General features: G+C 43.4%; 1 protein-coding gene across 1 annotated transcript in view; it reads left to right on the top strand.

The window, feature by feature from the left end:
- The first annotated feature begins 1,169 nt into the window (after positions 1-1,169).
- The window catches only part of abcb11a (ATP-binding cassette, sub-family B (MDR/TAP), member 11a), an 84,248-nt gene continuing 75,221 nt past the window's right edge, over positions 1,170-10,196 (top strand). The window contains exon 1 of the mRNA XM_043693934.1: positions 1,170-1,269. The gene's annotated coding sequence lies outside the window, so the exon portion shown is untranslated. The remainder of the gene's footprint in view (positions 1,270-10,196) is intronic.

Below are 10,196 nucleotides of genomic sequence, written 5' to 3'. Positions count from 1 at the left end.
AACACAGTTGTCACTGCACACAGCACACATATCAGAGGTCAATTGCATGTGGGGCCATTTCTCCGACACATTTGTTAATAATTAATTTTTCTAAAGTTATGTTTTACTTAACAGTAATACAAAATTTAAGAAAATATTGATTTGTATAAGTTTTGTTTTGTTCACTTGCTATTTTTCTTATTTCAGATTCTTAAGGCATTGGGACCAGTCCTAGGGAAGGTGGGACCTGTACACATTGGATGGGTTATACAAGGGCAGGTCTGGGGGGAGTGTTCGCTCGGACAGTTGGGGAGAGTTTAAACTAACATGCCGGGGGGTGGGAAGCTATGTAAGGTGTCAGAGAAGGAGGGAGCAAGGACAAAAAGAATAAGAAAAATGCCAGGCAGAGAAACCAAGAACAAAAGTCAAACAGGACCATTGAGAAAAATATTGGGAATGAGACAAACAAAGTTAAAAAGACAAACTTAAAGACTTTGTCCCTTAATTTAGACTAGATCCTCCACAGTATGGAAACGGGCCATTTGGCTCAACAAGTCCACAAAACCCTCCAAAGAGTAACCCACCCAGACCCATTCCCCTACATTTACCCCAACTAATGTACCTAACACTATGGGCAATTTAGCATGATCTGCACATCTTTGGACTGTGGGAGGAAACCAGAGTACCCAGAGGAAACTCACGCAGACACAGTGAGAATGTGCAAACTTCACACAGTCAACAGAGTTGGGAATCAAACCCGGGTTTCTGGTGCTGTGAGGTAGCAGTGCTAAGCACTGGGCTACCATGCCAGCCATTATTGCACAGAGCATTTGCAATATATTGGATTAAAAGTTGTTTTATTTAAAACCTGTGATCATAGTTATTGATGATAAAGAAAAACTCACACTGCCTGTGTAAAAACAATACTATATTGACAATTTACATTACTAGTTGTGTTACCAGAGAAAAGTATCAAAACTGAATGTTAATGGATACATTAACATTAAATGTTGGAAGTTTTTTTTTCTTATTACCAGCTGACTGTGCATATGTGTTTGTAGTTATTTGCCACTGACCTGGACTTGCAAAATGTCATTGACCTTTTGGATACAATAAACTTCCAATCATTTACCTTCACCGGTTGGCCGGTCAAGATTAATTATTAAAACTTTGAAGCCATTGTGTACTTGTTTCCAAACTAGTCAACCAGATCAGCAAAGCTACAAACCAAAGCTGAGAACAGCCATGCAGAGGGAATCTATTGTCTGTTTTCTGTATTAAATAAATCAGGTATGTTAAACAAATTGCATAGTACAGCGGTTATCCAAACACACATCAGTACTGTCCAAGGTTAAGATAATTTTAATAACAATAATAACATTTACTATATCATTTTGACAAATATAAAATTAAAGTTTATTCTTACTGTCCATGTAGATCATTACTTGTACTTTTAGTAAGTGTTGTAAATGTATTGCAGTACGTGGAAGGAATAGAATTATCAGGTGTTTAGAAATGACTTACTTCGCAGAAAAATAATTCCCTGCTGTATGAAAACAAAAGAGAACGAAAGTGTAAAATTATTGCAGTATTTTTCTTTCCAATGAATTCATAAAATCAATTTCCATTTGTTTTAGCCAAATAACTATTGCTGGTGAAGTAAATATTTTAAAATATACAAAAATATAAGTGCATGTGCTTTTTTAAATTTGTATTTATGTGGTACCAAAAACAAAAAAAGTCTCATTATATCAGTAACAAAAAACAGAAATTGCTGGTAAGACTCAGCAGGAATGGCAGCATCTGTGGGAATGGGGCAGAGTTATTGTTTGGAGTCTGGTGACTCTATACCAGAACTATTAGCAGCTACGAGAAAGTGATAATCATGCTGAAGTTGACGATCAGGGAGGAGGAGGAGAGGGACGAGAAGAGCAGATAGGTGGAGATGGAGCCGAGAGAGAGAGAGAGAGAGAGAAATGATTGGGATAAGTAAGTGAGGAGATTATAGGGAACAGGCCAGAATAGAAGAAAGACTGAAATCGGTGATAATAAGAGCTATGAATAGGAGAGAACTGGTGAGCTGTACTGAATGCAGTGGGATAGTAGGCCTAGAAGGAGGCAAGAATGGTTGACTGTGCTAATAACAATCCATATCATACTGAACTGGGTGAAAAACACAGGCTGTAAAGTTAGTGAACTCAATTTGAAGGTACAGACACTGCAGGGTCCCCAAATGGAAAACGAGATGTTGTTTTTCGAGTTTGTGCTGAGGCTAGATGGAACACAGGAGAAGGCGTGTGACCAAATTGTCAGTGGGAATGCATTGGGGTGTTGAAGTGGCCAGCAACTGGAAGCTCAGAGTCTTTTTTGCAGACAGAATAAAGGTGTTCTGCAAAGTGGTCACCCTGTCCACGTTTTGTCTCCCCAATATAGAGGAGACACACTATGAATAGTGAACACTGTAGATTAGATTGAATGAAATACTGATAAATTGCTACTTTACCTGCAAGGTATGTCTAGGGCCTTGGATAGTGAGGAAGGAGGAAGTAAACAGGCAGATATTGCTCCTTCTGCAATTGAATGAGATTGTCCTGTGGGGATGTGATGAGGTGTTGGGAATGGAGGAGCAGTGGACCAGAGTGTCCAAGAGTGAACAGTCCCTGCAGAATGCTGATAAGGGAGGAGAGGGCAATATGTGTCTGGTGGTGACATCCAATTGGAGGTGACGGAAATGGCAGCTTACAATCTTCTGGATGCAAAGGTTAGTAGTGTGGCAAGTGAGGATCAGGGGAATCCTATCATTGTTGGGGGACAGAAGAGACGGGGTGAGGGCTTAAGTACAGGAGATGGATCAGACATGACTGAGGGCCTTGTCAGCCACAGTACATGGGAATCTTCAATTGAGGAAAAAGATGGAGATTTCTGAAGCCCTTTGTGGAATCATTAGAATAGATGCAATGGAGATGGAACAGTGGAAACTGGGACATGGAATAGAGTCTGTACAGGAAGCAGGTATGAGGATGTATTACATAGAGCATAGAAGAATACAGCGCAGAACAGAGAGCCCTTTGGCTCTCAATGTTGCGCCGACCCGTGAACTACTCTCAGCTTGTTCCCCTACACTATCCCATCATCATCCATGTGCTTATCCAAGGATTGTTTAATTCTCCCTAATGTGGCTGAGTTAACTACATTTGGCAGGGAGGGCATTCCACGCCCTCACCAGTCTGAGTAAAGAACCTGCCTCTGACATTTGTCTTAAATCTGTCACCCCTCAATTTGTAGTTATGCCCCCTCGTACAACCTGACGTCATCAACCTAGGAAAAAGACTTTCACTGTCTACCCTATCTAATCCTCTGATCATCTTGTATGTCTCTATCAAATCCCCTCTTAGCCTTCTTCTTTCCAATGAGAACAGACCCCAATCTCTCAGCCTTTCCTCATAAAACCTTCCCTCCAGACCAGGTAACATCTTTGTAAATGTCCTCTGCACCTTTTTCAATACTTCCACATCCTTCCTGAAATATGGCGACCAGAACTGTACACAATATTCCAAGTGTGGCCGCACTAACGTTTTTTATAGTTGCAGCATAATATTGTGGTTCCGGAACTCAATCCCTCTACAAATGAAACCTAAAACACTGTATGCCTTCTTAACAGCACTATCAACCTCGGTGGCAACTTTCAGGAATCTGTGTACATGGACTCCAAGATCCCTCTGCATACCCACACTACCAAGAAGCTTTCCATTGACCCAGTACTCTGTCTTCCTGTTATTCCTCCCAAAGTGCATCACCTCACATTTAGCTGCATTGAACTCCATTTGCCACCTCTCAGTCCAATTCTGTAGTTTATCCAAGTCCCCCTGCAATCTGTAGCATTCTTCTAAACTGTCCACTACTCCACCGACTTTAGTGTCATTTGCAAATTTACTAATCCTTCCACCTATGCCTGTATCTTAGTCATTTATAAAAATTACAAACAGCAGTGGTCCCAAAACAGATCCTTGTGCCACACCATTAGTAACCAGACTCCAGGCAGAATATTTTTCGTCAACCACCACTCGCTGCTTTCTTTCAGAAAGCCAGTTTCTAATCCAAACTGCTAAATTACCCTCAATCCCATGCCTCTGCATTTTCTCCAACAGCCTGCCATGTGTAACCTTATCAAAGGTTTTACTGAAGTCTATGTATACCATGTCAACTGCCCTAACTTCATCTACATGCTTGGTCACCTTCTCAAAAAACTCAATGAGGCTTGTGAGACATGACCTGCCCTTGACGAAACCATGTTGACTATCTGAAATCAAATTGTTGCTTGCTAGATGATTATAAATCTCATCTCTTACAATCCTTTCCAAAACCTTTCCTACAACAGGAGTAAGGCTCATTGGTTTATAATTACCTGGGTCATCTCTACTGCCCTTCTTGAACAAGGGCACAACATTTGCAATCCTCCAGTCCTCTGGTACTAAATCTGTAGACAATGATGACTCAAATACCAAAACAGATCCTTGTGCCACACCACTAGTAACCAGACTCCAGGCTCTGCTATCTCCTCCAAAGTTTCCCAGAGAATCCTCGGATAGATCCCATCCGGGACTTGTCTACTTTCACTCCTTCTAGAATTGATAACACCTGTTCATAACTAACCTCAATCCTTTCTAGTCTAATATCTCATAACTTATTCTTCTCCTCTACAATATTTTCCTTTTCCTGAGTGAAAACCAATGAGAAATGTTCGTTTAGCACCTCTACGATCTCCACAGGGTCCACCTTCAATTTCCCACTTCTGTCTTTGACTGGCCCTAGTCATCCTCTTAGTCCTCACATACCTATAGAAATCTTTAGGGTTCTCCTTTATTCTATCTGCTAAAGACTGCTCGTGTCCTTTCTTTGCTCTTCTTAACCCTCTCTTTCAATCCTTCGTAGCTGTAACTCTCCATCACCTCATTTGAACCATCTTGCCTCATTAACACATAAGCCTCCGTCTTCTGCTTAACAAGAGATGCATTTTCTGTAGTAAACCATGGTTCCCTTACCTTATCGCTTCCTCCTTGCCTGACAGGGACATACCTATCAAGGACACGCAATATCTGTTCCTTAAACCAGCTCCATATTTCCATTGTCTGCACTCCCCACATTTTGCTACCCCATTCTATGCATCCTAACTCTACTGAGGTAGTGTGGGCTGAGGTTAGAAACAGGAGAGAAGAGGTCACACTGCTTGGAGTTTGTTATAGGCCTCCGCAGAGTTCCAGGGAGGTGGAAGAGAGGATTGGCAAAATTATTCTGGACAGGAGTGAAAGGAACATGGTGATCATTATGGGGGACTTTAACTTCCCCAACATTGACTGGAAATGCTATAACTCTAGTACATCGGATGGATCAGTTATTGCATTATAATTGCCCTTGCCCATCAGTAACTCTTGACCTGTGGCATGTACCTATGCCTTTCCATCGCTAAACTAAACTGAATTATGGTCACTCTCTCCAAAGTGCTCACCTAAAACTAAATCAAACATCTGGCCTGGTTCATTACCAAACACCAGATCCTGTGTGGCCTCCCCTCTTGTCAGCCCTTCGACATACTGTGTCAGGAAACCCTCCTGTACACATTGGACAAAAACTGATCCATCCGACGTACTAGAGTTATAGCATTTACAGTCAATGTTGAGGAAGTTAAAGACCCCACAATGACCATCCTGTTCCTTTCACTCCTGTCCAGAATAATTTTGCCAATCCTCTCTTCCACCTTCCTGGAACTCTGCAGAGGCCTATAAAAAACTCCAAGCAGTGTGACCTCTCCTCTCCTGTTTCTAACCTCAGCCCACACTACCTCAGCAGACGAGTCCTTGTCAAAAGTTCTTTCAGCCACTGTTATATTATCCTTGACTAACAAGGTCACACCTCCCCCTCTTTTACTGCCTTGCCTGTTCTTAATGAAAGATCTAGACCCTGGAACCTGCAACATCCATTCCTCGCCCTGGTCTTTCCATGTCTCCGAAATGGCCACAACATTGAAGTCCCAGGCACCTATCCATGCTGCAAGCTCACCTACCTTATTTCGGATACTTCTGGCATTGAAATAGACACACTTCAAACCAGCTTGATGTCTGCCAGAACATTCCTGTGAACCTGAAATCCTGTCCCTGTCCTCCCTACTCTCATTCCTCTCTGCACTGCAACTACACCTCAGGTTCCCAGCCCCCTGCTGAGCTAGTTTAAACCCACCTGAATAGCACCAGAAAATTTCCTACCCAGGATATTAGTAGCCCTCAGGTTCAAGTGAAGACCATCCTGTTTGTAGAGGTCTCACCTTCCCCAGAATGAGCCCCAATTATCCAAGAAACCCTCCCTCCTGCACCATCCTTGCAGCCATGTGTTCAGCTGATATCTCTCCCTATTCCTTGTCTCGCTATCACGTGGCATGAGTAACAAACCAGAGATAACTCTGTTTGTTCTAGCTCTCAGCTTGCACCTGAGCTCCCTGAAATCTTGCCTTACATCCTTATCCCTCTTTCTACCTATGTCGTTGGTACCTACATGGACCACGACTTGAGGCTGGTCACCCTCTCTCTTCAGGACCCCAAAGATACGATTCAAGACATCATGGACCCTGGCACCTGGGAGGCAACCCACCAACCGTGAGTCTCGTTCATTCCCAACAAACTTTTTATCTGAGCTTCTAACTATTGAGTCCCCAATGACTAACACTCTCCTCCTTGCCCTCCTTCCCTTCTGTGCAACAGGGACAGGCTCTGTGCCAGAGACCTGGGCCCCACTGTGTACCCCTAGTAAGTCATCCCCCTTAACAGTATTCAAAACAGTATACATGTTTTTCAGAGGAATGACCATAGGGAATCCCTCCACAGGCTGTTTTCTCCCACTTCAAACGGTCACCCAGCTTTCTTCATGTCTCGGAAAATTACTTCTCTGTAACTCTTATCTATCACAGCCTCTGCCTCCCGAATGATCCTAAGTTCATCCAGCTCCTGCTCCAGTTCCTTAACACGGTCTTGGAGGAGTGAGGGTTGGCTGCATTTCCTGGCGTCCCTCACCTCAAACATCATGCAGGAGGAACATTGCTCTCCCTGCACTGCCATCCCTGCTAGTCACCTTATCACAAAATAAAAAAGAAGAGACGCTTACCTGATGTGTCCCTGGTCTTTAAGATTAGAGGAGGTGGTTAGGTGGGAGGTAAAAGCAATGAATGCAGATGCTGAAAACCAGATTTTGGATTAGTGGTGCTGGAAGAGCACAGCAGTTCAGGCAGCATCCTAGGGTCTCGGGTTTAGAAAACACTGACTTATATAGCTGGACGGAAACAAAAAGAAGAAGTGGGAAGTCAAAAGGGATAGGAAATAGCCAACAAGTGGTGGGGTCAGAAGAAAGAATGGAGTCGGAGAGAAAGAGAGAGGAAAGACGTTCCAGAGGGATGTGGGCATCTCTGAGTTATTGCAGCCTTTGTTCTGTAATGCTTAAAAAGAAGAGAAAAGGTTTCATGTCAGAATGTCAAACAAGCCAGAGAATGCAGTGGAACTGGAGGACACCCTTGATCTCTCTCTCGCCATTAGCACTGCCTCATGAGCATGGGGCGGAATGATGACTCAGTGGTTAGCACTGCTGTCTCCCAGTGCCAGGGAATCAAAGGTTTGATTCCAGTCTCAGGTGACTGTCTGTGTGGAGTTTCCACATTCTTCCTGTGTCCATTTAAATTTCCTCTAGGTGCTGCGGTTTCCACTCACTGGGGTTTCAAGCCCTGGGAATTTATCTACCTTTAACCATTTTAAGACATCCAGCACTTCCTCCTCTGTAATCTGGGCATTTTGCAAGACGTCACCATCTATTTCCCTACAGTCTATATCTTCATATCCTTTTCCACAGTAAATAATGATGCAAAATATTCATTTAGTATCTCCACCATTTTCTGTGGCTCCACACCAAGCCAGGGAACTATAGACCGGTGGATTGGCCAGTCTAAATTGTCCGATAGTGTCCAAGGTTGTGCAGGCTAGATGGGTTAGTTGTGGGAAATGCAGGGTTCCAGGAATCAGGTAGGAGGGTGGGTCTGCATGGGATGCTCTTCAAAGCGTCAGTGTGGACTTGATGAGCTGGATGGCCTGTTTCCACACAGGAGGGATTCTATGAATTCTTTGATCCGAACTGTCCTGCCCTGTTCAGTTATCTTACCTTCCTCTAACAATGAGCTAGGTGACGCACCAAGCTAGATTACAATAGCAACAATAGCAACACAAGATGGTGTCAGCTTATCTCTGCAATTCATCTTGGAAACAGAACTAAGAATGGTGAACCATGATATAAAATGACAAACACAGATTCACTCTGTTGTTCCAATATAGTAAATAATTTGTAAAGTTTTTTCTGTCTATTTTGAACATGGAGGAAAAGAATAAGCAAATCCAGGCGTGAAGATTGAATGTGCAACAATAGGAAATGGAAATCGAACATGTTAATTTGACTGTCACATGACATCCCCCTTCCTCAATCATTAGTCAGTCAACAAATTAATCCATTTGATGCTCTCCCTTCCAACAAAAACAACCATTTACCAATTGGATGAGGTTGACTGTCGCAAAACAGCCTTATTTTCCTCATTTGCAATTTTGATATCAGAAGGCTCTTGTGGTATAGTAGTAATGTCCCCATCTCTGAACCAAGAGGTTCAAGTACCACCTGCTCCAGGGGTATGTAATAACATCTCTGAAATGGTTCATAGAGTCATAGAGATGTACAGCATGGAAACAGACCCTTTGGTCCAACAAATCCATGCCGACCAGATATCCCAACCCAATCTAGTTCCACCTGCCAGCACCCGGCCCATATCCCTCCAAACCCTTCCTATTCATATACCCATCCAAATGCCTCTTAAATGTTGCAATTGTACCAGCCTCCACCACGTCCTCTAGCAGCTCATTCCATACTTGCCCACCACCGAGATCAGGCTCACCGGTCTATAGTTCCCTGGCTTTGTGTGGAGCCACAGAAAATGGTGGAGATACTAAATGAATATTTTGCATCATTATTTACTGTGGAAAAGGATATGAAGATATAGACTGTAGGGAAATAGATGGTGACATCTTGCAAAATGCCCAGATTACAGAGGAGGAAGTGCTGGATGTCTTGAAATGGTTAAAGGTAGATAAATCCCCAGGGCTTGATCAGGTGTACCTGAGAACTCTTTGGGAAGCTAGAGAAATGATTACTGGGCCTCTTGCTGAGATATTTGTATCATCGATAGTCACAGGTGACGTACCGGAAGACTGGAGGTTGGCAAACGGGGTGCCACTGTTTAAGAAGGGTGGTAAAGACAAGCCAGGGAACTATAGACCGGTGAGCCTGATCTCAGTGGTGGGCAAGTTGTTGGAGGGAATCCTGAGGGACAGGATGTCCATGTATTTGGAAAGGCAAGGACTGATTCGGGAAAGTCAACGTGGCTTTGTGTGTGGGAAATCATGTCTCACAAACTTGATTGAGTTTCTTGAAGAAGTAACAAAGAAGATTGATGAGGGCAGAGCAGTAGATGTGATCTGTATGGACTTCAGTAAGGCGTTCGACAAGGTTCCCCATGGAAGAATGATTAGCAAGGTTATATCTCATGGAATACAGGGAGAACTAGCCATTTGGATACAGAACTGGCTCAAAGGTAGAAGACAGAGGGTGCTGGTGGAGGGTTGTTTTTCAGACTGGAGGCCTGTGACCAGTGGAGTGCCACAAGGATTGGTGCTGGGTCCTCTACTTTTTGTCATTTACATAAATGATTTGTACAAAAGAGGTACAGTTAGTTAGTTTGCAGGTGACATGAAAATTGGAGGTATAGTGGACAGCGAAGAGGGCTACCTCAGATTACAACAGGATCTTGACCAGATGGGCCAATGGGCTGAGAAGCGGCAGATGGAGTTTAATTCAGATAAATGTGAGGTGCTGCATTTTGGGAAAGCAAATCTTAGCAGGATTTATACACTTCATGGTAAGGTCCTAGGGAGTGTTGCTGAACAAAGAGACCTTGGAGTGCAGGTTCATAGCTCCTTGAAAGTGGAGTCGCAGGTAGATAGGATAGTCAAGAAGGCGTATGGTATGCTTTCCTTTATTGGTCAGAGTATTGAGTTCAGGAGTTGGGAGGTCATGTTGCGGGTGTACAGGACATTGGTTAGGCCACTGTTGGAATATTGCATGCAATCCTGGTCTCCTTCCTA

The sequence above is a fragment of the Chiloscyllium plagiosum genome, chromosome 7 (assembly GCF_004010195.1).
Source record: "Chiloscyllium plagiosum isolate BGI_BamShark_2017 chromosome 7, ASM401019v2, whole genome shotgun sequence".
In the NCBI taxonomy this organism is placed as follows: domain Eukaryota; kingdom Metazoa; phylum Chordata; class Chondrichthyes; order Orectolobiformes; family Hemiscylliidae; genus Chiloscyllium; species Chiloscyllium plagiosum.
This window is presented reverse-complemented; position numbering and strand designations above follow the sequence as displayed.